The sequence below is a fragment of the Lissotriton helveticus genome, chromosome 6, assembly GCF_964261635.1.
Source record: "Lissotriton helveticus chromosome 6, aLisHel1.1, whole genome shotgun sequence".
NCBI lineage: Eukaryota > Metazoa > Chordata > Amphibia > Caudata > Salamandridae > Lissotriton > Lissotriton helveticus.
Genome location: NC_136067.1, coordinates 1,721,763,516 through 1,721,791,334, shown reverse-complemented (window position 1 = coordinate 1,721,791,334; position 27,819 = coordinate 1,721,763,516). Strand labels below are relative to the sequence as shown.

Sequence of the window (27,819 nt, the reverse complement as noted above, 5' to 3'; positions counted from 1 at the left end):
GCACTTGCACTGCGGCACGGATTGGCCGTGGTGCAGTGCCCTGAGCATCGAACACCAGCAAAAACATTTGAGGCACATCAGCAAAAAGTGGAAGGGAGACTCACGCCAAGGTGCCAGGTCTAACACATCCCGATTCTGTTCCTCTCAAACACACACGATCTGTCTTCACATCTCAAACCTAGCGATCCCTCCCACACTCACCTCTCTCCCGTTTGTAGCTAATTCTGTTCCCTATTGTATCCTATCACTCTCTACCATCACTCCTTATATTTATTTTTTTTGTGTTAAAAATATTTTACTCCTTCTATTTCTAATCTTCCCTCTCCACGCCTCTCTACCTCTTTCCAGAACCGTCTGGATCTCTTACATATCTTTGTCTGCGCTTGCCCCTTCTGCCTCTCTACCTTTTCCTACTTTAAACTATCTGCTCCTTCCCCACTCATCCCCATGTTCACCTCCTCTCCCCTCGGCAGAAAACCACAGGGCCGGAGAGCTTGCAGTGGCAGACAGTGAACACTGCAGGGTCCCGAGCGTGTGCAGAGTCAGCAGGGTAGAGGTCAGGGAGAAGAACAATACTGGCCTCCCATGGGGAAGTCATTTGACATTCCACCTCACCTGGGCGCCAGGGACAGTCCTGTACTGCTCCTCCAGCAGCCAGTGCACCCCATCCGTACCCTGGGGTGTTCCCCCAGTACCCCATCCTCACTTTGTACTTTTCCACCAGTACTCCTGCCCACCCCGTACTGTTCCTCCAGATCCCCCTCCCGTCCTGTACTATTTTCCGAGTACTCCTCCCGTTCCTGCCCTTTTCCTCCAGGACCACCTCCCGTCTTGTACTGTCCCTCCAGTTCTCTGTGCACCCTGCTCTCACTCTGTACTGTCCCTCCAGTACCCCTTCCCCGTCCTCTACAGTTCCTCCAGTTCAGTACACACTTCCTTGTACTCTATTGTTTCTCCAGCTCTGGGCCCCCCACCCTCAACCCATACTGATCCTCCAGTACCCTGTACCCCTCACCCTCGCTCTGTGCTGTTCCCCCGTGCCCCCACCCTTGTGCGCACTGCCTCCTCGCTGCCCTCTGTCTGTCCAGGCGGCTGCCCTTGCGCCCCCCTCCCAGGTCCACCCTGGACAGGCCGCTCTGGCCGGACCCGGGGGCCCCCCAGGGACCGGAGAAAGGTGCCCAGTGTGGTTCACACCTCCCAGCAAAGTTTTTTTTAAATCTTCAATAACCGGAAGAGGGTGAATCAGACACCGCCCGGCCCGGGGTTCACAAGCCACAGCTCGCGGCTTCCTCGCCCCTCAGGTTAGCTAAAAGAGTTTAATTTGAAAGTCATGTTTGTCTTTGTTGGGGAGGAGGTGGGGGCTGGCAGCTCCTCCTCCTCCCCTCTTCTCTGAGCCCCTTCCCCCGGGAGACCTCGTCAGCTCCCCTTTACTTGAGGTAGGGCTTGGCTCCCCCTGATCCAGAACCTCCGCTCCTGCTGCTGTGGGGGTGCTCTCAGCTGTGTGACCCGCTCCAAGGCCCCCTGTGGCCCCTCAATAACTCAAGTTGCAGGGCCCCCTCCGTGTGCCAGCTGCAGGGACTTCCTCCCTGGTGCACCCTCTGCGACCCACTTGAAGGGACTTGTCCCATCTTTGTGCCCAGCTGCAGGGCACTCTCACCCTGGTGCCACGTCCAAGTGCCAAGCTCCGAGACCCCTGGCCCTGTTGCCCGCGCTTGTCCCCAACTTTGAATCGTGTTACCCCATTCTGACCCCATTTTGGCGCAGGCCCGGGCAGAGAGGCCCTTTGGTTGGCACCGGTCCCCTGCACAGCCCTGGTGCACTGAGGCGAGGACTTCTACACCATCACAGCTCCATTGCAACTTCACACCTGACGGACAGATCAGAGCCAGTTTGGTTATTTTCGTGCCAAGCAGAGACCCCCGGGATTCTTTGCGGTGGGGCTCAATGGCTGCCATGCTGTGCCTCGCCCTTTGGCTCCTGGGTGGCTTGGCGGCCTGTTTTCCCCAGCAGTGGCCCTTCCAAGGATGGCAGAACCAGATCTTGATGCCAGGAGTGCCCAGCGTGCCAGGAGGCGCTCTGCCCTGCCTTGTCCCCCTCGTGCCCGGCTGGCAGGGTGAGGGACCGCTGCAGCTGCTGCTGGGAATGCGCCAAAGCCGAAGGCTGCTTTGCGATGCCAACCCGAGGGCTGACCGAGTCTGCGGCCTGTGTGGCGAGGGCCTGGTGTGCCGGGCACCACTGCTGCAGAGCCACGGAGCCAGGTCTCTGGAGCCCCGCTGCGTCTGCGCCACCTCACCTGGGCGCCAGGGAGCCCACCACCACATCCTCGCCCATCATAAACTCAATATCCCAGCAGGTGGGCGGGATGGGGTGGATTTGCAGGGGAAACAGGAGAAAGACAATCAGACCCCACTGGGAGGCCAATTGATGAAAATGGCCCTTTGTACCAGCGTTCTTCTGAGGCACTAACAACACGACCCAGCGGCAGGCCCTCAGGCCCCACCAGGCAGCCTGCCAGTTGTCACAACACAATAATACAGACTTCATGGCCAACATGCTTCCAAAAACCGTCACTCAGCTGGCCCTCGGGCACCAGTCAGTGCCCACGTTATCAGTCAGAACCCGAGTGCCGGTACTCTCCTTGACAGTGGAGAAGTGCCGGTACTCGGCTGGGTAAAAATAAAAAGTCAGCGAGTACCGGCCCATTTAAAGAACTGGCTAATACCAATCACGACTCTGCTGTCATGTTGGAGACAGCAGCATCATGATTAGCTATGGGGAGCCTGTGTGCTTCCGAGAGTCAGGAAGAGAAGCGGAGGAGAGACGGCGGTCATGCAGGGATGTTATATATTTTTTTTCCCTACCAAACCCTCCCCCCGTTCCATACCAGCCACCTGTATGTCTACAGGGTATTAAAAATTAAGTGCAGCTTTGCCAATTACCCATTACACACAAGTACAAGGCGCGCTGCCACAGCGAATTCTGTGGGAATTCTCTAGTGATTTAAATGAGTTCAGTACTTTAAAAAAAACTAACTGGAAATAAAATCAGACATTAGGTTACACTCAGGAAATAAAAGTTTATTATATGAATTAGAATGCCTTGAAACCACACTGATTGGGGCTGGAAATTACCATTACCCCATCTCAAGCCTAGAAGGCTCAACTACCTGAATCATGGAAGAGCAAAGGCATGGAAGTTCGCCGCAGAAATGAACAGGCTTTCTTTGTGGGTGATTCTACTGAATGCAAATCCCGAGCCTGGGGATCCCTCAGATGATTTGAGGAACCAGAAAGTCCAGATAAATATGGTGGGAAGATGTAGCTAGTTTCAGCGACACCAAAAAGAGGTGCTCCTTTTGGCAGGACCATTAAGTGCTGTACCCAGCAACGGACAAGCGCCGTGTTACTTTGGAAGCCCCCCAAAAGAACTACTTTCAGAGAAAGGGCAGACTTTTCTGGCATATGTTTCAATCCTAATACTGCAACGTACATTATAATGATCCACATATAAAAAGCCACTCACAAAGTCATTGATGGATGAGTTCATATATAATGCTAAGGAAGAATTCAACAACTTCTTCTACTAAATTCAAAAGAACAGCTAATGCGTTTTGTCCCAATTCTTTATCGAACTTATTTAGGGTTGCCATAATCACATAGAAAACAATTTTTTATAAATGTTGAAAAAATTACCTACTTACAAATGAAAAATTAAAATATGCACTATATATTTTGATGAGTGGTTAAAATCAAATTCGGTAAAACGACATTCATTTAAGCCGTATACGCCATGATTTCTCTTGAATTTGCATACCATATTTACCAAATAGTAATATATTTCCATTGTACTGGGTGTCAATTTAACCTGGAACGTGTGAAATACCACTCGTAGATTGGTGTGAAGGTGAACACCCGGTGAAAAATTAAAATAATAAATAAAGGTATATCTAATGTTTGCTAAATGCCATTACTTGTTGAAGAGACCTAGGGTCTGATGTACAAAGCTTTATTAATTTTGCAAACGGCCCACGTCGCAGAATTGGCCTGGTTGCTAATGAAAAAAAGGCATTTTTCAATGTACAAAGGCCAATTTGCGATTCTGTAACCTTTGCCGAATCTCAAATTGGGTTTGTGATTCGGTATTAGGAAGAGGCGTGTTTAAGGTAACCCTTCCCAATATCAATACGCAGAGGTATGTGTGAATGTTTTGAGACCGAATTGCAGTCTCAAAACATTTGCATTTTACCACCTACTTCAAGTAGGTGCTAACTCATTCGCAAATGGGAAGGGGTTCCCAAGAGACCTCTTCCCCTTTGAAACATTTTTTAAGAGTAGGCAGTGGTTCTATGGGCCACTGCCAGCTCTTAAAAAATAAAAGAAAACTTTAATTTTTCTTTTTGAAATGCATCCCATTTTCCTGTAAGGAAAAAGGACTGCATTTCCCCCCCAAAATGAAGCTGACCACAACAGGCCACAATCGCTGTGATGTTTGCGATTCGCAATGGGTCACAAACCGGGACCTACCTAATGAATATTAATGAGGTAAGTCTATTTGCAACCCACTGTGAATCGCAAAATGTATTAATGCATTTGTGCATTGCTGTTTGCAATTAGCAAGTAGCAAATCGCAAAAAAACGCTATCTGTAATCACAAGCACTTACTTTCATACATCTGGCCCCTAGAGTACTATTGAGAAAATACCAGACTCAGTGCTAAGTGTAGGCGATATGCTTATTCAAGAGATTATCTGAATCTGTCACTAGGAATTTTATAATGAATCCAATTTTTATTCATTTTTAGAAAATAACCAGATAGCTGGAAATTTGAATAAGAAAAGACCGGCACAGTTTCACTTAATGACAGAAACTCTATTAATGGATGAGAAAAACAAGAATAGTCTGTATCCTTGAAAGAGAAGGAAAAATTGTGAAAATTGTCAAACGAATGAAATGAACATAGGGGTTATTAACGAGAGACTTAAGAATGAAAACTGGGCATTAAAGGGAGTAGATTCGCTACGAAGGTACTGATGCAACCTAGCACTAACTGTTTGGCATCATTTAGGAAGGACATTTTATGCCATTCAGCATTCCTTTATTGCCACAGTAACACCAGAGGGTGTTCCTAACAAAGTCAAATGCAGGGCAAGGTGGACAGATGGCTTATTGAATCTCAAATAAATACACATTTTCCTTATAACCAAAAGGGAACACATTCGAAAGCTGCACACTCAGACATGACAGACATGAGCCAACACATTATGGGGCAAATAATAGTAGCGAATGCAAAAGTGCATACTCTGATTTGGATGATGCTTATGGGCCCTCTGACTCAGAAAGGAGGGGCAGAGTTCATAAAAGGCTTCAGAATCACTACGAGGGGTTATGCAGCTATTTGTGTGGGGACAGGCACAGACCTATTCAGGTGCAAGTGTCAGCTCCTACCTCCCAATCTTACTCAGGAAGGTCCATCAGCCTGGTGATTGGTCATTAGTTTGCAAATGTCACAGCCCAGCTTCCTTTGTGTGTGAGTCTAGAGGGAATGCACAAAACCCAGCTGTCAACCTACCCAGACGTGTATACAGAGACAGACAGAGGCACAGAATGGTTAAAGTAAGAAAAAGCGGCATTTTCAGACTTACAATTGAAAATCCAACATCACCATCAGTTGTAATTTTAAATTGAGAGTCCATAGACACCAAACTCTAAATCTCCATCTTTGCCCAATTGGAAATTACACTTAAAAGATGTTTTGAGGCAAACCCAAAATGAATGTATACGCGAGATAGGCCTTTCACTAGTGAACAAAAGATTTAGCAGTTCTTCACTATAGGACATGTAAAACGTAAAAGTACACGTCCTACCTTTTAAGTACACTGCACCCTGCCCATAGGGCTGGCTAGGGCCTACCTTAGGGGTGCCTTCTATGTAATAAAAGGGAAGGTTTGGGCCTGGCAAGTAGGTTAACTTGTGAGGTCAAAATGTCAGTTTAAACTGCACACTGGCTCTGCAGTGGCAGGCCAGAGTCATGTTTAAAGGGCTACTGAAATGGGTGGCACAATCAGTGCTGCATGCCCACTAATAGCATTTAATTTATACGCAATGGGAACATATAGTGCACTTTACTAGGGACTTGTAAGTAAATTAAATATGCCAATTGTGGATAAGCCAATATTACCAAGTGTTGAGTACAGAGCACATGCACTTTAGCACTGGTTAGCAGTGGAAAAGTGCCCAGAATCATAAAGCCAGCAAAAATGAAGTCAGCAAAACAGGAGGTTAGAAGGCAAAAAGTCATGGGGAAACCACACCAAGGATGCCAGGTCTAACACAAGGGCTTAGGTGTTCTTTGGCCTTAAGCAGTAAATATGTTTTAAGCAACTTCACAGCTATCTAAAGAAGGCTTTTAGTTTGGTTTGAAAAATGTGTCCTTGTAACGCATTTTTCATTTTTATTTTCTAAAAATTCGCTGCCCACTCGGGTATCTAGATGCTGCATTTTGTTGCGGGTTACAGTGAGAACCTTAAGACCCAGCAGCACCTACCAGACTCCCCACACGCTATACTCTTCTAGTGTGCATTTTTGTTCTCCAAGCTGTGATCAGTAGGGACGGGGTGATGTTGGTGTTGTGCTCCATGCACCCCCCAAACACAGGCAGGAGAGTGAGAGGCACACCGCCTCATTGAGCAGTGTGGTGGAGTTTCTTTCTTGTGTTGCTGCTGCTGTCCCAAAGAGATGTGGTACCCTTCGGCAGAACTTGTCCATTAAACCATGGGGCAAAGCTGGCTCTGGGGAGGGGGCCCCACGCACTCCCCGAACTCAACAGAAAAGAATGATGAATGTTGTGCTAAGCCAGGTAGATTGGCCTTCCCTGGGAGCAGTTTTGGAAATTGGAGCAGAGCACTACATGCTCCGTTTTTCCCACCCAGCCCTTCCCCAGGGACCAGGCTTCTTTCCTCCTTTTCCCTGGCACAGCAGTGCCATTTTTCACAGGGAAGGCATCAATATAGGGCTGGTAGTCACCTCTGGGCACTAGGAGCAGTCGCTTAAGGCCTCATGGCCTCTTAATTTTACTTTAGTTCCTGAAGCTTAGTTTTTGGCTTCCACTGTTGGATCATTCCTCGATCTGGGGTCTTGGCACTTGCCTTTGCTGAGGGATTCCTCAGCAGTCTCTTAGGCCAAAATTCCATAGGAATTCATCAACACCGTTCTGACTAATCATGTTGAGTCCCAGGAGTGCTTAGACCTCTCTCAGAATCGGTTCCACGCCGGTCACAGCATTGAGTCTGCCCTTATTTCAGCTACTGACCATATCTGCATGCAGGTGGATCATGGAGGATCACCGGTGTTGATTATGCTCAACATTTTGATACCGTTTCCCTGACGCGCATGGTTCAGCGTCTGCAGGAAGCGGGAGTTAATGGTGAAGCCCTGCAGCTCCTTCATTCTTTCAGGTCGGGGAGAACGAATATCGTTAGCTGCAGAGGTTTTAGAGCTAGGGCTTTCAGCCTTCCATGTGGGGTCCGTGATGGCTCCTCACTGAGCCCCACCCTATTTAAATGTATGTGACCCCCTGGCTGAGCTGGTGAGACCATTTGGTTTCCAGGTGATCTCTTACGCAGACGACACCTAAATTATTGTCTCCATCTCTAATAATTTACAACTGGTTGCGGAGAAATTTAACCAGTGCATGGCAAGCATTATCCGCTGGATGAAGGGTAATTCCCTTAAGATTAACGCTGATAAGACAGAGATACTGGTTTTTGGCTCACAGAACTCCATCTGGTCAAATACCTGGTGGCCGGCAGACTATGGTCACCTTCCTGTCCCCGATAAGACCGCTAAAAATCTAGAGGTCATTTTCGACGAGGGTCTAACCTTTGATGTTTAGGTCAACCGCGCAGTCAGCACCTGTTTCTATAGCATAAAGATCCTTAGAAAGGTGTTACCTTTTATCCCGTCCGAATTGCATCGGTCCACCATCATTGCACTTATAACCTCCCGGCTTGACTTCTGCAATGCTTTATACCTCAACATCAATGCGACCTTCCTAAACAAGCTTCAGGTTGTTCAGAACGCAGAAGCAAGGCTGATCCTGAACATTCCAAAGCAACAATCTGCCAGCGAGAGGATTCGTGCCCCGCACTGACTTCCCACTAAGCAAAGTATCTCCTTCAAGGATCTGAGCGCAGTATATAAAGCCGTGCATAGTAAAGGCTCGCTGCAGTTGAAAACCGTGTTCCAATGGTATACCTCCAGAAGAGTTTTGAGATCCTTCTCCCGGGAAAAAATTGCTCTCTCCAAGATACCAAAGGGCAAGGTGGGGCAGGCGCTCCTTCTCGGTAGAGGCAGCCAAACTCTGGAACTCCCTGCCTTCCCCCATTTCCAATGCGGAAAATCTACCGGTGTTTAGAAAGCTGCTAAAAACATGTCTTTTCTCATCCAAGCTGAATGTCTTAGGCTTCTCTCCTCACCTCAGTCTGCTTAGCGCCTTGACACCCTCATGTATAATTGTGCTTTATAAATTTTATCCTACCCTGTCTACCAGTAAAAACAATCCCTGACGCACTTCCTGGGCCCCATTGCTTTAGTTTTCCTGCAGGACACCTGGGTGTCAGCAGCAAAGTCAGTGGCCCTCTCCTAATGAGGGTCACCCATCTGCAGAACCAGTCCAAGAAGATCCAAGGGAATCCTCTAGGGATTTATTTATTTATTTACTTTTATTTGGGATGCACATACCTATTTTCCATCCCAGTCCAACCATGCCTACTTGAGACAACTCCTGTAGCTTGACTTCTTGGCACACGTGCCAGAAGCCCTCTGGGTATAAAATATTTGAGGTCTACAGAGCGCTGATTGGTGACTGTGGAAAAGCTGTAGTAATAGAACTGAAGCATTAAGCTCTGTCGCTGAGATGGTGTGGCAGGTACACGCAGAAGAGACCCTCCCACAGTTTCACCTCAAACAGGCTGGACCGATGCCTAGAACCAAGGTTGTTTCAGAGCAACCAATTGATGCTGGGAAAAGATACTGATTCAGAAAAGGGGGTGGTGATGAACAGAGTGCCTGAATTAAGCAGACCACTCTTACCCAGTCCAAAGATCAGGGCTTGATCCATCACCGTTTTTTAGCTCACTGCACCATCCCAGCTCAGAACTTGGCTATATGCAAATTAGTCTGTTCCTGTCCCAGTGCATGATGGGAACAGGGCAAACCAAACTATCAAGCCAATTCTTGTACTGGGAAGGAAACAAGCTTCCGGTGACCGGTTTCTGCCATTTCAGGCGTCGCCGGCCCGGCTTGCTTGAATCCTGATGGTGCAATGAGCAAGGGACTCACATCTGAGTATACCCTTCCACGCTTATGGTGGACAAAATGATTCAGAAAAGGGGGTGGTGATGAACAGAGTGCCTGAATTAAGCAGACCACTCTTACCCAGTCCAAAGATCAGGGCTTGATCCATCATCGTTTTTTAGCTCACTGCACCATCCCAGCTCAGAACTTGGCTATATGCAAATTAGTCTGTTCCTGTCCCAGTGCATGATGGGAACAGGGCAAACCAAACTACCAATCCAATTCTTGTACTGGGAAGGAAAGAAGCTTCCGGGGACCGGTTTCTGCCATTTCAGGCGTCGTCGGCCCGGCTTGCTTGAATCCTGATGGTGCAATGAGCAAGGGACTCACATCTGAGTATACCCTTCCACGCTTATGGTGGACAAAATGATTCAGAAAAGGGGGTGGTGATGAACAGAGTGCCTGAATTAAGCAGACCACTCTTACCCAGTCCAAAGATCAGGGCTTGGTCCATCACCGTTTTTTAGCTCACTGCACCATCCCAGCTCAGAACTTGGCTATATGCAAATTAGTCTGTTCCTGTCCCAGTGCATGATGGGAACAGGGCAAACCAAACTACCAAGCCAATTCTTGTACTGGGAAGGAAACAAGCTTCCGGTGACCGGTTTCTGCCATTTCAGGCGTCGCCGGCCCGGCTTGCTTGAATCCTGATGGTGCAATGAGCAAGGGACTCACATCTGAGTATACCCTTCCACGCTTATGGTGGACAAAATGATTCAGAAAAGGGCATGGTGATGAACAGAGTGCCTGAATTAAGCAGACCACTCTTACCCAGTCCAAAGATCAGGGCTAGATCCATCATCATTTTTTAGCTCACTGCACCATCCCAGCTCAGAACTTGGCTATATGCAAATTAGTCTGTTCCTGTCCCAGTGCATGATGGGAACAGGGCAAACCAAACTACCAATCCAATTCTTGTACTGGGAAGGAAAGAAGCTTCCGGGGACCGGTTTCTGCCATTTCAGGCGTCGTCGGCCCGGCTTGCTTGAATCCTGATGGTGCAATGAGCAAGGGACTCACATCTGAGTATACCCTTCCACGCTTATGGTGGACAAAATGATTCAGAAAAGGGGGTGGTGATGAACAGAGTGCCTGAATTAAGCAGACCACTCATACCCAGTCCAAAGATCAGGGCTTGATCCATCACCGTTTTTTAGCTCACTGCACCATCCCAGCTCAGAACTTGGCTATATGCAAATTAGTCTATTCCTGTCCCAGTGCATGATGGGAACAGGGCAAACCAAACTACCAAGCCAATTCTTGTACTGGGAAGGAAACAAGCTTCCGGGGACCGGTTTCTGCCATTTCAGGCGTCGTCGGCCCGGCTTGCTTGAATCCTGATGGTGCAATGAGCAAGGGACTCACATCTGAGTATACCCTTCCACGCTTATGGTGGACAAAATGATTCAGAAAAGGGGGTGGTGATGAACAGAGTGCCTGAATTAAGCAGACCACTCTTACCCAGTCCAAAGATCAGGGCTTGATCCATCACCGTTTTTTAGCTCACTGCACCATCCCAGCTCAGAACTTGGCTATATGCAAATTAGTCTGTTCCTGTCCCAGTGCATGATGGGAACAGGGCAAACCAAACTACCAAGCCAATTCTTGTACTGGGAAGGAAACAAGCTTCCGGAGACCGGTTTCTGCCATTTCAGGCGTCGTCGGCCCGGCTTGCTTGAATCCTGATGGTGCAATGAGCAAGGGACTCACATCTGAGTATACCCTTCCACGCTTATGGGGGACAAAATGATTCAGAAAAGGGGGTGGTGATGAACAGAGTGCCTGAATTAAGCAGACCACTCTTACCCAGTCCAAAGATCAGGGCTTGATCCATCACCGTTTTTTAGCTCACTGCACCATCCCAGCTCAGAACTTGGCTATATGCAAATTAGTCCGTTCCTGTCCCAGTGCATGATGGGAACAGGGCAAACCAAACTACCAAGCCAATTCTTGTACTGGGAAGGAAACAAGCTTCCGGGGACCGGTTTCTGCCATTTCAGGCGTCGTCGGCCCGGCTTGCTTGAATCCTGATGGTGCAATGAGCAAGGGACTCACATCTGAGTATACCCTTCCACGCTTATGGTGGACAAAATGATTCAGAAAAGGGGGTGGTGATGAACAGAGTGCCTGAATTAAGCAGACCACTCTTACCCAGTCCAAAGATCAGGGCTTGATCCATCACCGTTTTTTAGCTCACTGCACCATCCCAGCTCAGAACTTGGCTATATGCAAATTAGTCTGTTCCTGTCCCAGTGCATGATGGGAACAGGGCAAACCAAACTACCAAGCCAATGCTTGTACTGGGAAGGAAACAAGCTTCCGGGGACCGGTTTCTGCCATTTCAGGCGTAGTCGGCCCGGCTTGCTTGAATCCTGATGGTGCAATGAGCAAGGGACTCACATCTGAGTATACCCTTCCACGCTTATGGTGGACAAAATGATTCAGAAAAGGGGGTGGTGATGAACAGAGTGCCTGAATTAAGCAGACCACTCTTACCCAGTCCAAAGATCAGGGCTTGATCCATCACCGTTTTTTAGCTCACTGCACCATCCCAGCTCAGAACTTGGCTATATGCAAATTAGTCTGTTCCTGTCCCAGTGCATGATGGGAACAGGGCAAACCAAACTACCAAGCCAATTCTTGTACTGGGAAGGAAACAAGCTTCCGGGGACCGGTTTCTGCCATTTCAGGCGTCGTCGGCCCGGCTTGCTTGAATCCTGATGGTGCAATGAGCAAGGGACTCACATCTGAGTATACCCTTCCACGCTTATGGTGGACAAAATGATTCAGAAAAGGGGGTGGTGATGAACAGAGTGCCTGAATTAAGCAGACCACTCTTACCCAGTCCAAAGATCAGGGCTTGATCCATCACCGTTTTTTAGCTCACTGCACCATCCCAGCTCAGAACTTGGCTATATGCAAATTAGTCTGTTCCTGTCCCAGTGCATGATGGGAACAGGGCAAACCAAACTACCAAGCCAATTCTTGTACTGGGAAGGAAACAAGCTTCCGGGGACCGGTTTCTGCCATTTCAGGCGTCGTCGGACCGGCTTGCTTGAATCCTGATGGTGCAATGAGCAAGGGACTCACATCTGAGTATACTCTTCCACGCTTATGGTGGACAAAATGATTCAGAAAAGGGGGTGGTGATGAACAGAGTGCCTGAATTAAGCAGACCACTCTTACCCAGTCCAAAGATCAGGGCTTGATCCATCACCGTTTTTTAGCTCACTGCACCATCCCAGCTCAGAACTTGGCTATATGCAAATTAGTCTGTTCCTGTCCCAGTGCATGATGGGAACAGGGCAAACCAAACTACCAAGCCAATTCTTGTACTGGGAAGGAAACAAGCTTCCGGGGACCGGTTCCTGCCATTTCAGGCGTCGTCGGCCCGGCTTGCTTGAATCCTGATGGTGCAATGAGCAAGGGACTCACACACGAGTATACCCTTCCACGCTTATGGTGGACAAAATGATTCAGAAAAGATACTGGCTACACTTTAGTAGGAGATCAAAAAACGAGGTGGTCTTCCCAAAGCATATTAAGAGTTCACTATACGCTTCCCCATTTGCCCTTGGGACTGAGTACATGTTGTTGAAATATGTTGAATCAGTGAAACATGCACAATGTTAATCACAGAGAGAAATACCTAGGGCTCATTCTTTAGGGGCATGCAGATACTTGGGTATGCCCTGCAGCCCAGGTTTGCCACTGATGGCTGCTCAGAGTATCTAAAAGTAGACCTGCATGAGGGGCACCAGCTGGAAACTAACTTTGTGGAAGAAGACTGTGTTGCATAGGAGGCCCAACCTTGTACTTCTGTGCCCAGACGAAGGAGTACGACAATGTGGCAAGCTGAGTTAGAACCTGCCGTTTCTATAGATATCAAACATTTCTTATGGGTATTACTTGTCTTGAGAGGTGGCCAGTGTTCACAGAAGGGTTAAACATAACTACTCTTTTAAGGTGAAGTCTATCATTGTCGGACCAGCCTTTATGACTTAATATATTGTTTTAGGCTTTAAAGACCACTTTAATGGATTTTTGGAAAACCGTAATGGAAGTATGACATTTTGAGCAAATTAAGCCAATAACATGTATTCTGTTCAATAGCTTTTATTGAGACAAACATAAATCATAAGTATTAGCCACCATGAGGGCGAACATTACCTCTACATAAAAATCGTTTGAACTAAAGGATTTATCTAGAGTGCAATGCTTTACATATATTAACCCAAAAACTGTAAAATATGCATGAGCAGGGGAAAAATATCAACATAAAAAACAATGATGATGGGAGAAAATGCATGTGCGTCAGAGTCCATAAATATATTTGTAGTATTTTTTACCACTACAGACTACTAGTGGCCTTTTCTGGTGTAAATGAAGTATACAAAACCACAGAAGCTATTTATGCGAGTCCCAACTAGCAATTTATTTATTTATTCAAAAGGTTTTATATAGCGCTGGCTGGACCCAAGAGTATCAGAGCGCTTTACAGCATACGTTACACATCAAGAACAGATCAACATAGGGCAATTTGTTAACATAGAATAAGGCATTAGAGCCTTACAAGTGGATAAGGATAAATAATAATTTAGAGATTATGTACAGAAAATGAGGACATTTGAATAAGTAGAAAGAGAGGGGTAGAGTAGTAAGATTAAGGATGAAAGAAGGAGAGAGAATATAGGAAAGGTAGTAGGAAGGAGTGAGTAGAGGTAATGCAAACAGTAAATGGACAGAGTCAATATACTTAAAGACCCCAATATTTGTTGGGAAGAAGCATCTTCAGGTTTTTTTGAAGAGTGGGAAAGAAGGGTTGCAACGAAGATCTTTGGGAAGAGAATTCCATATAGAGGGGGCATTACCTGAGAATTAACAAGATTGAGTCTTTTTATTTTTGAGCTGAGGAGGGGGATTAGGAAAAGGGCGTTAGTGCTCCTCAGAAATCTAGAACACCCGGCTTTTTGGAGTTTGTCTGAAAGGTACGAAGGGGTGTTTTGGTGAAGGGCTTTGTGAGTGATGCAGGCAATTTTGTAGGTGGATCTACCTTCGATTGGAAGCCCTTTGAGGTTTTTGAGGACAGGGGAGATGTGATCATGTCGCTTACAGTCAGAGATAAGCCTGGCCGCCAGGTTGAGAACAGATTTAATCGGGGCAAGGTGGACTTTAGGGGTGCCATCAAGGGTGGTGTTGCCATAGTCTATTTTGGAAATGACAAGTGATTGTACAAAGGATTTAAAGTCGTCAGCTGGTATAAAAGGTTTAATTTTTTTTTAAGGTGATGTAGAGTGAAGAGAGCACCTTTAGCTGAGTTTAAAGTTTCAAGAAAGAATCTAACTTCTGGTACACTAATATGTCAAAAAGAGCAGAGATGAGGAGGATGTGTTAGGTGGCTTGAGAAATGCAAATTGATAGAATAAGATACATAACTAACTATAATTTTCCAGGACTTTGTTAAATTAAGAGGGTTGGATCTTGGGTTGATAACTAATAAAACTAACCCATATTAGTCAATTTATCTTAACTAGATCCTAATTACGTAATACTAGTGTTAAGACCTGTCAGCCTTAGGGCGGTCTTCCCCCAAACAGTTTGCCTGTTTCCCTCACTTTTTGCTATACTGTTGCTGTTGGCCTTAGGACTCTGGGCACTTTACCACTGCTACCCAGTGCTAAAGTGAATGCGCTTTCTCCCTAAACATGGTAACATTAGCTTATCCACAATTGGCATAGTTAATTTACTTATACGTTCCTAGTAAAGTGAACTATATGTGACCAGGGTCGGTAAATTAAATGCTACTAGTGGGTCTGCAGCACTGATTGTGCTACCCACTCAAGAAGGGTTTTAAAACACCTCTCAGGCCTGCCACAGCAGAGCCTGTGTGTGCAGTTGACACTGCCATGTCGACATGGTATTTAAAACCCCCTTGCCAAGCCTTAAACTCCCCTTATATTACATATAAGTCGCCCCTAAGGTAGACCCTAGGTAGCCCATAGGGAAGGGTGCCATGCAATTAAAAGGCAGGACATATACTTTTAAGTTTTACATTTCCTGGTAGCGAAGAATGGCAAAATTCATGTTTCAATACTGTGAGGCCTACCCCTCCCATAGGTTAACATTGGGGATTCCTTTTTACATCTAATAAGTGTAATTCCCAATTTAAAGGAGGTAGAATTGTCATGCTTAGTACCTATGGAATGGTAGTGATAAGTCCTCTTTAATGGCAAAGTCGAATTTATCATTACAATTTTAACAAGCATTTGCAATGCAATCGGTCTCGCCTTTGGGTCCTTATATGTATTTTGCTATGCAGCACATTAGCCTGGGTGCCGAACCATCTACTGTTCTTTAACATGGAGGGAAAATAAGCAACAAACTGTGTGACATGTCAGGTATGGGAACACATGGAGAGAAGTATTGCCTTTCAGTGGGAAATGGTATAGTCCAAAGCTCTGCTTTTAATATAAAATCAGGGCCTTCGGTGGTCATAACACTGAAAATACAAGATTTGAAACAAATATTGTCTATGGGTGCTCATGGAAGACAATTTTGATGGACTAGAACTGAGAGAATGCTAAAGGGATTCTGGTAGTTTACTGACCTCTGCTGGTCGTTTTCTATCAAGAAAGTTAAATAAAGGCAGTTGCCAGAAAAATGTAAAAAAGAAAGTGCTCAAGCAGAAAGCAATTCTGGTATTTTACTGAACTCTGCTGGTCGTTTTCTATCAAGACAGTTAGAGGCAGTTAAACAGAATAAAAGTCCTTAGGCGGAAGCAGACAAGTCCTAGGGCTGTTCTCCAGAGCCCACAATGTGCATACACATATAAGTACATAATAAAGTATATACAAGATGTCTCGAATGCTCAACCTAAAAATGGCACTTTTAGAAAGTCTGGATTTTTCAGCTCTTAGCCCTGAGTGCCTGCTGCCAGTCTCCAAAACACATCCGGGGTGGGTGACAACTGGGCCTTGTGCATTCCCTCTAGAAAGCCACACACACAGGGAGCTTAGGTGTGACTGATGGGCCATCCACATCCTGATGGGCCATTCTGGGCAGGATGAGAGGAAGGAGCTGGGCACAGCCCCACACTTACACCTAAAAGGGTTGTGTCCTGTGTCCACACAAACGACTGCTTAATCCCATGTATTGAGTCTGGAGACAGGGCAGGAAGGGAGGGAGAACATCTGTGCACTTCAAAGCCCCTCCCAGAAGTCCCCCCCACTTCAAAAGCACCACTGGATAGAAGAACAGGACTTCTGACCGCAGGGGTGTGGAATTTAATCAAATATCTACTTGTCCATGGGGCAGGTTGCTTCATAAATCTACTTGTCCTGTAACAAAATCCACTTGTCCCTTTGTGCCATGTAATGTGGTGACAAATTATGGCAGCAATCTCAATATAATAGAGCTCCGAAATAGCCTCTCTGATTATGCCAGGGCTCCTTTCATAGTGGGGTTTGAATACTAGCAATACCCTTATGTTGCCAGGGTTCCGCAGATCTACATACTGGTGCTGTAGGTAAGCATCAGTGCAAGGGTTGGAATGTTCTTTTGAGTCTGTGCAAACCTACTAACTTGCATGTTTTAAGGGATTTCACCAGCTCTTCTCTAATCTTTTCCCATACTGAGAAAGGTTATAAATTTACTCCTGACAACGGCAGACATAAAACTTCTTCCAGGGTTGGGAAAAAGAGATTAGATGGAAAGTGAACTTGAAAACACTCAGATTTTCGCATGAGCAAATCTACACTTGCATATTTGCTCATGCTAAAATGCAGTTCACAAATATTTTCTAGGAGTAATATTTCTTGGCCTGCTTCTGTAAAGTCTTGTGAATTCACGAAAATCAAATATCTGCACTTAATGCAAGGACAGGAGTGCACTATTGAGAATTTAATAATGAGGCCCCTAATTAGGTTTGGCATTAACCATGACATTTTGTGTTTATTAAAATTCTGTCTCTCGCTGTCTGTCGGCTAGCTTCACTGTGAGTGACAGCATTCTGTTTCACAAGGAGCATAATCAACACACAGTCGTTTTGTTCAGTGCCAGAACTACTGTAGCAATGTGTGCTTTTTGAGACCAAAACTATTTTTGCTTTTGCCAATGTTTGTTATAATGATGAAGGTCCTGCAGCTCCCACACCAATAAGGTTTTACAAAAAACATGCCGAAACAAGTCACGCATTGACAAAAACAAAAGGCTGAACAACAATTTCAGACCTATTAACTTTACCAATGCTTGTTTATTTTTATGTTTCCCATAATCTTATTAAAACTGGTTACACTGATTTCCCATTATGAATATTTTGGGGAAATACTAGCATACATCAACACATTTTACAAAATGATGCTGCTGGAAAATGGTATCTAAAATGTACAGTAGTTAAGCAAAATGTTTTTGCATTTTTGTGTGAACATTTAATTTTGAATGCAAAGAATAATCAATCTTGCTTTCAAGCTCCTGCATATATTTACATCTAATCAGAGGCATTCTGGGAGCAGTATGCATAGCTTCATATTGCTAAACATTGAAAACATGTGTACACATTTTTATACTGGAACCACTGTCAGTAGTAGAGTCTGAGCTTACAACATGTACTTAGATCACTCACCCTAATCATAAAGGTTTTGCATTAATGAACCATAAATACAAGTTTGAACAGCGTTAACACATGGACCCAAATATTACCTTAACTGCAGGCAATGCCTTTCCCTGATCCATAATGTGGTACTGTAAACTGACAGTCAAAGGGTTTGTGATGTAGGGGGTTGGGCCTACTTGTCCCAAGGACAAAATACACATGGAAACTTGTTGCCCTTGACCCCAAACAATATGTTCCAGGCGTCGGGCTATAGGAATTACACATCCCTACCAGCTCAGTACACTTATGACTTGTGGATACTCTGCCAGGAAGAACTGCTATGCTGTTGAAGTACTGCGACTCTGCTGGACTGCTGCTCTGGAAGAACTGATTTTTTGCTGTGATGACCTGCCTGTAGCCCTCCTTGCCTGGGTGAGAAGGACTAGACCTACACCACTTTACCTAGAGTGACTGAAGGGCCTTGTCTGCTTGCCTCATGCTTGAAGTCTCAAGGACACAAAAGACTCCCAACCACTCCATGAACTGCACCTGGACTCTGCCTTCTGTGTGTCATGCCCTGCCAAGGGGTGCCAATTCAGTCCTGGACCCTTGGAAGTGGGCCTAAAGTGCTGCATCTGCCAGAACTCACACATTGATGATGTTGTGCCGATCGGAACCGATGCATCTCACTAGACACCGATGCATCTGTGAGGATCCTATACATCGTTTGCCGACTGCAAGGCACAGTACCTTCCTTTCTGAAGCATCTTCGAAGATCCAGTTCATCGCTTCCCGACTGCACAGCGCAGTAACTTCCTTTCCAACACATCTTCGTGAATGCAATACTTGATGAATGGGTGGCACAGTACCTTCCTTCCCGATGCAACTTAGAGGATCCAGTACATCGCTTGCTGACTGCATAGGGCAGAACCTTCCTTTCCAACGCATCTTCAAGGATCCAGTACATCGCTTGCCAATTCCACAGCATAGACTCTTCCTCTCCAACGCATCTTCTACTAAATTCCTTGCCGAATGCGCAACACATCACCTTCAGCTGGAAGCTCGACGATGATGCATCACCCCTTTGCTCCCTGCATACAGGATCCGTCGATGAAGCAACAAGGTATTTTGCAGCAGACCAACGCTGGACCCGGTAAATAACACGCGCTCTATCGTGGTGGGTCTGAACTTTTATCTTTGTACCAGTCAAGCACAACCAAATAACTCTGGCGCTTTATGCTTTTAAGCTCTACATTTCAAGATATTCTTTAGATATTCATAACTTTGGTTCTACTAATTAGACTTTTGTCGCTTTGGTCGGGTTTTGTTCATTAAACTATGCTCTATTTTTCTAATCAGGTGCGGTAGGTTTGTGTGAAGTATTTTCCCAGTTTGAAATGTTCACAAATACTATTTACATTCCCTCTTAAGTTAATCCTGACTGGTCGCTGCCAAGTCACCAGGGCATGAGCACAGATTAATTTAGGGTGTGTATCTGACTTACCCTGACTAGGATTGTGGTTCCTGCTTGGACAGGGTCCATACCTCTGCCAACCAGAAACCCAATTACCAACACTGGGGATCAGCTGTGAGTATTGTATTGTAGTATTGTATTGTATTGTATAGGACTTGTGTTTGTGCAGTAGCTAACAGTAATTTGGTATACACTACCAATTCCTACCCAAAACCAACTTGAGTCAATTCTCCCTGAACAGCATTTAAAAAAGAATTTCTATTCTCCCTGATTGGCATTTTTAACTTTCTATTTCCCCGAATAATATTTTTGATTTTTCCAAATTGATACTCCTACAACCTGGCTGTTGAATCTGTGATTTTTCCTCGAAAGATGGGGTTTGACCCGGTCAACCGGGAGAAGTACATAGTGTAGCTCAATGAGTTTTGCCAGGATAAAGAGATGCCTGCCAAGAGGAGCATAAAAAGGCAGAGTTCCCGAAGGCTTTAAAGGCATCAGGACCCCACAATGAAGAGGAGGAGGCGCTGGATAAAGAGGAGTTGGACCAAGAGGGTCTTGGAATGCTACCTGTGGAGCAGGGGGGCAACATCCTTCCAGGATTGGAGATTGTACCCCAAACACAGAGCAGTGTGTCGTCCAGAGGCCTGTCCCCAGAGGAACTGGTGGTCAGGAGTTGGAGCTTGCTAAATTAAAGATGGAGAGAGAAAGATTCAATAGGGAAAGAGAAAAACATGGAGGAAAAGAGGCTGGCCATAGAGGCACAGCACAGGAAGATGGACCAGGAGCTAAGTCTCAGCATGAGGACAACAAAGCCATGCAAGTGGAATCCAGCAGTAATGGTGGCAGAGTATCTGCAGTGTCCACTGGGGAAGGGAAGGTCGACAAAAGATGTGGTACCCAGTTATGTGGTGGGGTGACACTGCTAAATGGTTCGCAGCCTATGATGTGGCTCTAACGGTGCACAAGTTTCCTTAGGAGTACTGGAAGGGGAGGTGGAGCTTGTGAAGGTATATGCCCACAGTAGGGAGGCAAACGCTCCTAGCACTAGAGGTAGAAGATTAGAAACAATACAACCCTATGAAGGCCATTCTTATCAATAAGTATGGGTTAACCCCTGAGAGGTACAGGCAGAAATTCAGGAATAGGCACAAACACCCCATATCGAGTTGGGTGGACTTCTTGGATTATTCCAGCTAGTTATTTAAGGGCTGGGTGAGGGGGCAGCAAGGTAGGTGATTTCAATAAGCTGTACATCCTAATTATGAGGGAGCACCTGTTTGATATTTGTTTTCCAGAGCTGCGCCGGCACCTAGTGGATAGCAAGCTGACTGACCCAAGGAAGCTGGCTGAAGAGGCAGACATCTGCGTCAGCACCAGAGTGTCCAGAAAGGCATCTGGAGGGGGACTCCCATAATGGTGGTCAGGGTTCCAACAAGAAGAAAGAGGGGGAGAAAAAAAGGAGCTCTCACAAGGCCTCTAAAACCGTTCACAGGGGGAAAGGATACCATACTCAATTTGACAATCAGAAAAAGAGTTTCCTGACAGGAGTAAGAACAAGCCCCTCAAGTGCTGTGAATATGGACATTACATGGTCTAAAATGTTCAGAGAGAGCACAGCTTCCCACTGGAAGTAAGACACTATGGGCTGGGGCGGAGCTCGCCTGGAACAGAGATGGCCGCACTTTGAGTGAGCTCCTCCGGGAGGCCTAATATTTCATCCCAATCCTGCACTAACGACGTGGGTATGCCCCACCTAAGGCGTTTAAATTGTGCCAGACACTTCACCCCTTCATCCGCTGCAAGAATAATGAGGTTTAAGCCAGCAGACCCAAAATAGAGACGGACCCGGTGCGTGCGGCCTATAACATCGGGGAAGATGAGCACCGGCCCACAGTGCGCGAGCTGGCCGAGACGCACAGCACACACTCCGGGCAGCGACAGGCCAAGTTCCCAGAGGTGCGAAGCAACATCGCCGGAACCTGCCGGGAAGAGTCGGGAAACGTCCGGAGACACTGTGCGGGTCTACCGAGGCAGGTACTGTGGCGGATCTGCTGCGGAGGCGGGTGCACATTGGAGCAGACCCCCCCCGACCCCATCCCACGTTACTAGAGCCCGAGACAGAGACTGGAGGAGGGAAGGCCCGCAGGGCAGACACTGCTGGGGGCAGAGGGGGCACATCAGCGGCCCGTGGGGAGCACACGTACAGATTGGGTGTCCAGCCTGCTCCCTGTAAAGATCCTGGGAGAGAAGAACTGGCAGCTCTCAGGCCCAGTCCCGTCTATACCGGGCAAATCGCATAGGGACAGAGCACCTGCGCCCATTCGGACACGAAGACGCCATAATCACCCGCACAATTGGCGTAGATACTAGAGAGCCTGGCAAGGTCCTTAAGTAGCGGCTAACAGGTTGGAGATGGTAACGGGGCAGTAATCATAGACACCCACCGAGAATTACCCATCTGCCCGCCAACACCACTATCTAAATACTGCCCTGCAAGTAAGGCGTGCTGTAGAGTGAGTGGAGCACCCGCATCACACCGCAACGCAGGATAGTCAGGGACCACTGTTGCAGGCACTGCGGAGGAGGAACCCAGAATTGGTTTAGCTTCTGCGTGCCCCTACTCCGGACAATTGGGGTTTGTACCGGACCAGTCAATTGTACAGCTGCGTGTGCTGCCTCACTGATAGCCAACCTTTGAAATAGGGTCCAAGAGGTGGGGACGGAGCATATACCCGCCACCGCGATGGGCAAGCCCGACAGGAACCAACCAAAGCTTACTTTTGACCAGGCTAAGAAGGGGGGAGAACAATCTGGAGAAGAATAACGAGCTCTCCCACCTGCGACAACTGCTACCAGCGGGATGCAGGCAGATAACATTCATGCGATGTTTCTGGCGATACAGACGGCGTTAACGAACATAGATGGGAAAATAGACTCTCTCATGCACAGAGTGGATCGCAATTCAGAAAGGTTGGATAGACACACGGAGCAGATTGATATGGCCGAACGCAGGATATCAGACGTAGAGGACACTAATAACCAGGTCACGGCGAAGCAAAGTGGGATGGAGAAACAGCTAGCAGCACTCTCGGCCAAAGCAGAAGATTTAGAAGCCAGGTCACGAAGGAGTAACCTCCGCCTGATGGGAATTGCAGACACCACAAACACGGGTCCAATGAAAAAATACGTTGAACAACTACTAATTACGCTGCTGGGCAGAGACACTTTTTCGGAGGTCTTCATCATCGAGAGGGCCCACAGATCACTTGCGCCCAAACCTCCAGTAGGCACTAGACCGAGGCCCATCATCGCTAAAGTGCTAAATTACAGAGATAGAGATGTGTTATTACGTAAAGCACGTGAACTGGGGACACTCAGACATGAGGGCATGGGCATTGCACTGTACCCGGATTTCACACAATCAGTTCAGGAAGCACGTAAAAAATATGGACAGGCAAAGCAGAAATTGAGAGACCTACAAATCCCATATGCCATGCTATACCCGGCTAGGCTCAAGATTACAGATGAAGGGGCCACGAAAATCTTCAATGAACCTAAAGAGGCTTTGAAATATTTGCAGACGAGGAAGCCGAAAGGGGAGCGCAGAAGATCGCCGCGGGACCGAATGGCAGAGCAGGAGAATATGTTGGACGTGGAATGATGCATCGTCGACCAGTATGCAGTAGCGACAACATATTTGACCACTACCCATATTCCGAAGTGATTGAACTTTTGATGGCACAGAGACACGGACAGGGGGCACTTGAACTGATTAATAACTTACTGTGACTCTGTGCCTCCCTGCCCACCCTGCATCACAAGCTGACTATGCCACGGTATCCAGAATGACGACGGGGAAAGCAGATAAGTAACGCATAATGCGGTATGGCGACTGTCAGACATTGTACCACGCACCATAGATTAATTGGAGACTAAATGTCTGTTACTTAGAGGATGCTTCCTTATGTCGGTACTTAGCCATACGATGTCACCCATTGTTGTTGTGCGATTTATATCTGTCAGCAGCCCCCCCTTCGCATAGCATAGCTAGGGGATGGAACTAGGCAGCTCCCGCCCACCTGTGAGCAACACACTGGTTTCAACTGTTGGGGAAGTTGAGTATTCTATGTACAGAGGGAGGGGGTATGGTTAATTCTCAGAGGTTTGTCTTCGTTGTCACAGGACTGACGAAGTGGGAGGGGGGGACAGTTTAAAAAAAAGCACCAAGTGGCTGCAAGGAGTACCGACGGACAGGTTAGTACATGCTGTCTTGCAAAACCGTGATAACTTTGAGCGGTATCCTCCGATGGTAGAGTTATGCGTGGGCTTACAATTTATGAGCCATTCTTTACGAGCGTTAAATCGTTAAACTTTGAGCAGGGCTCTCTTATAGTGCAGTTATACGTGGGCTCACAGTTTATGTGCCAGTGTCATTTCACGAGCGCCCGGCAGGTCTGTATACCTATTCCGACCGGAGTTGGTACACAATCTTAAATTTTAGCCAAACGGATACAGCGTACTTGTTTTCAAAATAAGAGGCGTATGAAATTCAGACAATGCGGGGGCGGTCTTCTTCTATTAGCGCTTGTAATAATCGTAGTGCGCCTAACATGACAGCATACCTGTTTTCAACTATAGCGTGTTTGTAATTTAGACAACATAAGGGTGGTCTTCCCCTGGTACCATGACCCGACAACTAGCGCTTTTCTTAATTATAGTACGCCTAACACGATTTTGGCTGCCTCAAATTAGCGAGAATATATGAACAAACTGTTTGGGCACAAGATGGATTGCAGTGCGGTCATTTGCCGTTATCCTGTTGAAGAAGGTTGAAAAAAGTGATATTGCTCGCTTTCATTACCTTACATGTCGAGCAAAAACATTTTTCAATGTTTTTCTATTCTTCCTATCAATGGAGTTGCCTACTGTTTATAACAACACATTTGTAATGATCCAAGTACAGATGCATAGTTTTTCCAACACAGAGCGTATTTATGACCCACCATTTAGAGGCTATTGGAAGGAAGAGTTTCTTTTTAAATCTTCTTTTTAAATCTAGTTTTTCTTGAGTCTAACTCTGTTGAGTGGTCATGAAGACAACCATCACTTTTCTACATATATTTTTTTCTCTCTACATCATAGAGCGGTGCCCCATTTTCCTGAGCTGTTGCCAGGTGAGGTGCAACACGTTCCTCTCGCATCTGAGGTGAGCTTGAGGTTGACTCTGGTTCCTAGAGAGGTCTAGTGGAACCCACACGACGAGAAGTTTATTTGCAGAAATTTGTAGTATCTGATGACTTACACTAATTGTAGTACTGTTGTCTTGATTTTCTGTCTATGTTTTGTCTGTGTCCTGATGGCTCCTACATCTGGATTTCCTCTATCTACACAGGAGGACTGCCAGGAGTTAGCATGTGATATTTGTATCATTTTCTGTGTTCACTATATTTAGTTTAAAGCAGTAGCAAATAATAAGTAGGTCCTGATGAAGCGGTAGATACATGTATGGATCTGTAATACCAACAGAAACATGTCGACCATAACATCTAGTCAGTAGCTATTTGTTTAACCTACTGACCATTTGCACTCACTTGTTTTTATCCCTTTGGAAGTGGACGGCTCCAGAATAAAGTGTCATTTGCGTTCACTCTCCAATTTTAAAGAGCACTTTTCTCTTTTTTATTCACTATTTTTTTCATGCACTGCTTACAGTTACCAACACATACCAGCCACTAACTCCCTGAGTCCTCATATCAATAGGGTTAGCCATCTCATTTCAATATCTATTGAGGTGGCCACAACATGGACTCCTCCACTCTGTGAAGTGGTCCACATGATGAAAGGGCGGTATAGGACGAGTAACTGATGGATATTCTCTCACACAGTGCAATATCCTGTTGTGTGCCTTGGTAACATACTTTGGGGACACATAGAACCATCAAGACACTCACAGACTTCTTGTAGACCCACAGTTATTATTTTCGTGGTTTTCATGACTGATGGACCATCCACATCCTGAAGGGCCATTCTGAGCAGGAATGGGTGGGAGAAGCAGGGCCCAGCTTCAAACTTACACCTGAAAGGACTGTGTCCTGTCTCCACACAAAGGACTGCTTAACCCCCTATAGTGAGTCTGAAGCCAGGGCAGAAAGGTAGGACCTCTATGCGCTTCAAAGCACCACTTTGAATTCTCCCCCACTTCAAATGCACCACTGGGTATGCAAACTGAACTTCTGACCCTACCAACTCATTACACTGCTGTACCTGTCGATTCTCATTCAGGAAGGACTGCTGTGCTGCTAAAGGACTGCCACTCTGCTTGACTGCTATTTTGGAAAAACAGCTTTTCTACTGGGCTGACCTGCCTGCTGCCTTCCTGGCCTGGATGAGGAGGACTGGACCTACATGCAATAGGAAATGTGATTGAGGACGCAGGCTCCAAAACAGGAACGGCATCTAATGAAAAGGCAGTCCATTCATTGGATTGTTTCCTTTTCTTGCCACTGCAGAAAGGTGACTGTTATTTAGATCTGTCAATCTTAGGGTGGTCTTCCACCAAACTTTTCGCCTACTTCCCTCCTGTTTTTGCTTAAATTCGTTTTTGTTGGCACACCAGCACAAGATCTTCAAAGCGCAACACCTCATAATACTTACCATGACAAAATACAAACATATACACACCTTTCAAACCACACAAAGGAACAAACTCCAATGCCAAGCTTTCACTCTTCCACCACACCTAACACAGATACAGGAATACAGCACCTCTCTTCTGACAGCCTCTCATCCATTGGACAATTTAGAACATTACTACATCACCCACATGCTGCACCACCTCCCCTGACTCAAACAGACACAAAAAATATAAGCAACAAGCCACACCTCACAACTTTACTTCCCCATGTCTACTTCACAACAATGTTACACCACAAAAGCAAAACAGCACTCCAACTCACTCTCAAACCCCATCTCCAACTCATACACACGCAGACCCATCAAAATGCCTTCTTAGCATGCTGGATGAGGAACACGATACAGAACAGCTACACAATTGCTATCCTAATACAGCTAATACCAGCACTAAAATCACACCTGCTACAAACCCACACAATACTGATCACTCTTCTACAAAACAAAGTCCCACTATCACCAAAGGCCACTCACTAAACTGTCTACTAATAAATGCTCGATCCCTCTCTAAAAACAAGCATCACATCTACGACCTTCTCACTGATGCAAAACCAGACATACTATTCATAACCGAATCATGGTTAGGAGAGGATTTGGCTCCAGTCCTGCATGAAGCCATTCCTCTAGGCTATCAAATAATCACCCAAAATCGTATAGCCAAAAAAGGAGGTGATCTAACTGTTGTATTCATGCGAACAATACATATCACTAAAATTGACAACATCTCCATAAAGAATTGTGAGGCTCTTCTAACAAGATGCAGTCCTACACCGTCTTCCTCCTGTAACTTTCTGCTCCTTAACAGACCTCCATCTAGCAAGGCAACATTCCCAGAAGCACTTCTAGACACAGTCTCAAACCTGATAACAACAGACTCCAACCTATATGTTCTGGGTGACCTTAATATGTGGTTTGATAAACCCAATATGACCCATTCAAAAACAATAATCACCAGCCTAGACACATTGAACCTGCATCAGATTGTCCACAATCCAATACACACCGCTGAACATATCCTAGATGTCATTTTTGCTAATACTGAACTAGTTACCTTTCAAGCTATAACTCCAGTCACATGGTCAGACCACCACTTGCTTGCTTTCCAACATAAAACAAGGCTAAGCGACTCAACTAAAACTACCTTACATCCATCCACTTATCGGCCGTGGAACAAACTCAATTTGGAACACTTGGAAACACAACTAACATCCAGTACAAATCTGGAAACCATAAATTCTGTTCAAAATCTACGAGTGGCTACAGGAAGCTTTTGACATCCTGATACCACTCAAAACTACACAACAGAACAAAAAGAAAAAAAAGCGCCTTGGAGAAACATCGAAATAAAACACATAAAACAACAAATTAGAAAGCTGCAACGTACCTGGCTCAAAACAAACGCCAAACAAGACAAAGTTCACCTACAGAAAATTAACAGATTATACAAGTCGGCTATCAAAAAAGCTAAGAAAAGGTACTATTCGGACAGAATTCAAAACGCTAAATGTGCAAATAACGAATTCTATAAAATACAAAGAATTTCGCAAACCAATTGCCTAGAAGGAACTCATCCTGTTACTCAAGATTTCACAGACAAACTGGCAAATCATTACACGGATAAAGCAGACACGTTGGACTCGTACTTAAAATAGAAACAAAGTACCAGCACAAACCCTTGTACAAAACAACAAGCCTCTCTGTTCCTTTCAACA

The 27,819-nt window shown here is 46.0% G+C and overlaps 1 protein-coding gene across 7 annotated transcripts in view; it reads right to left on the bottom strand.

The window, feature by feature from the left end:
* Positions 1 to 27,819, bottom strand: part of ASB3 (ankyrin repeat and SOCS box containing 3) — a 471,022-nt gene that overhangs the window by 415,643 nt on the left and 27,560 nt on the right. The window lies entirely within an intron of this gene.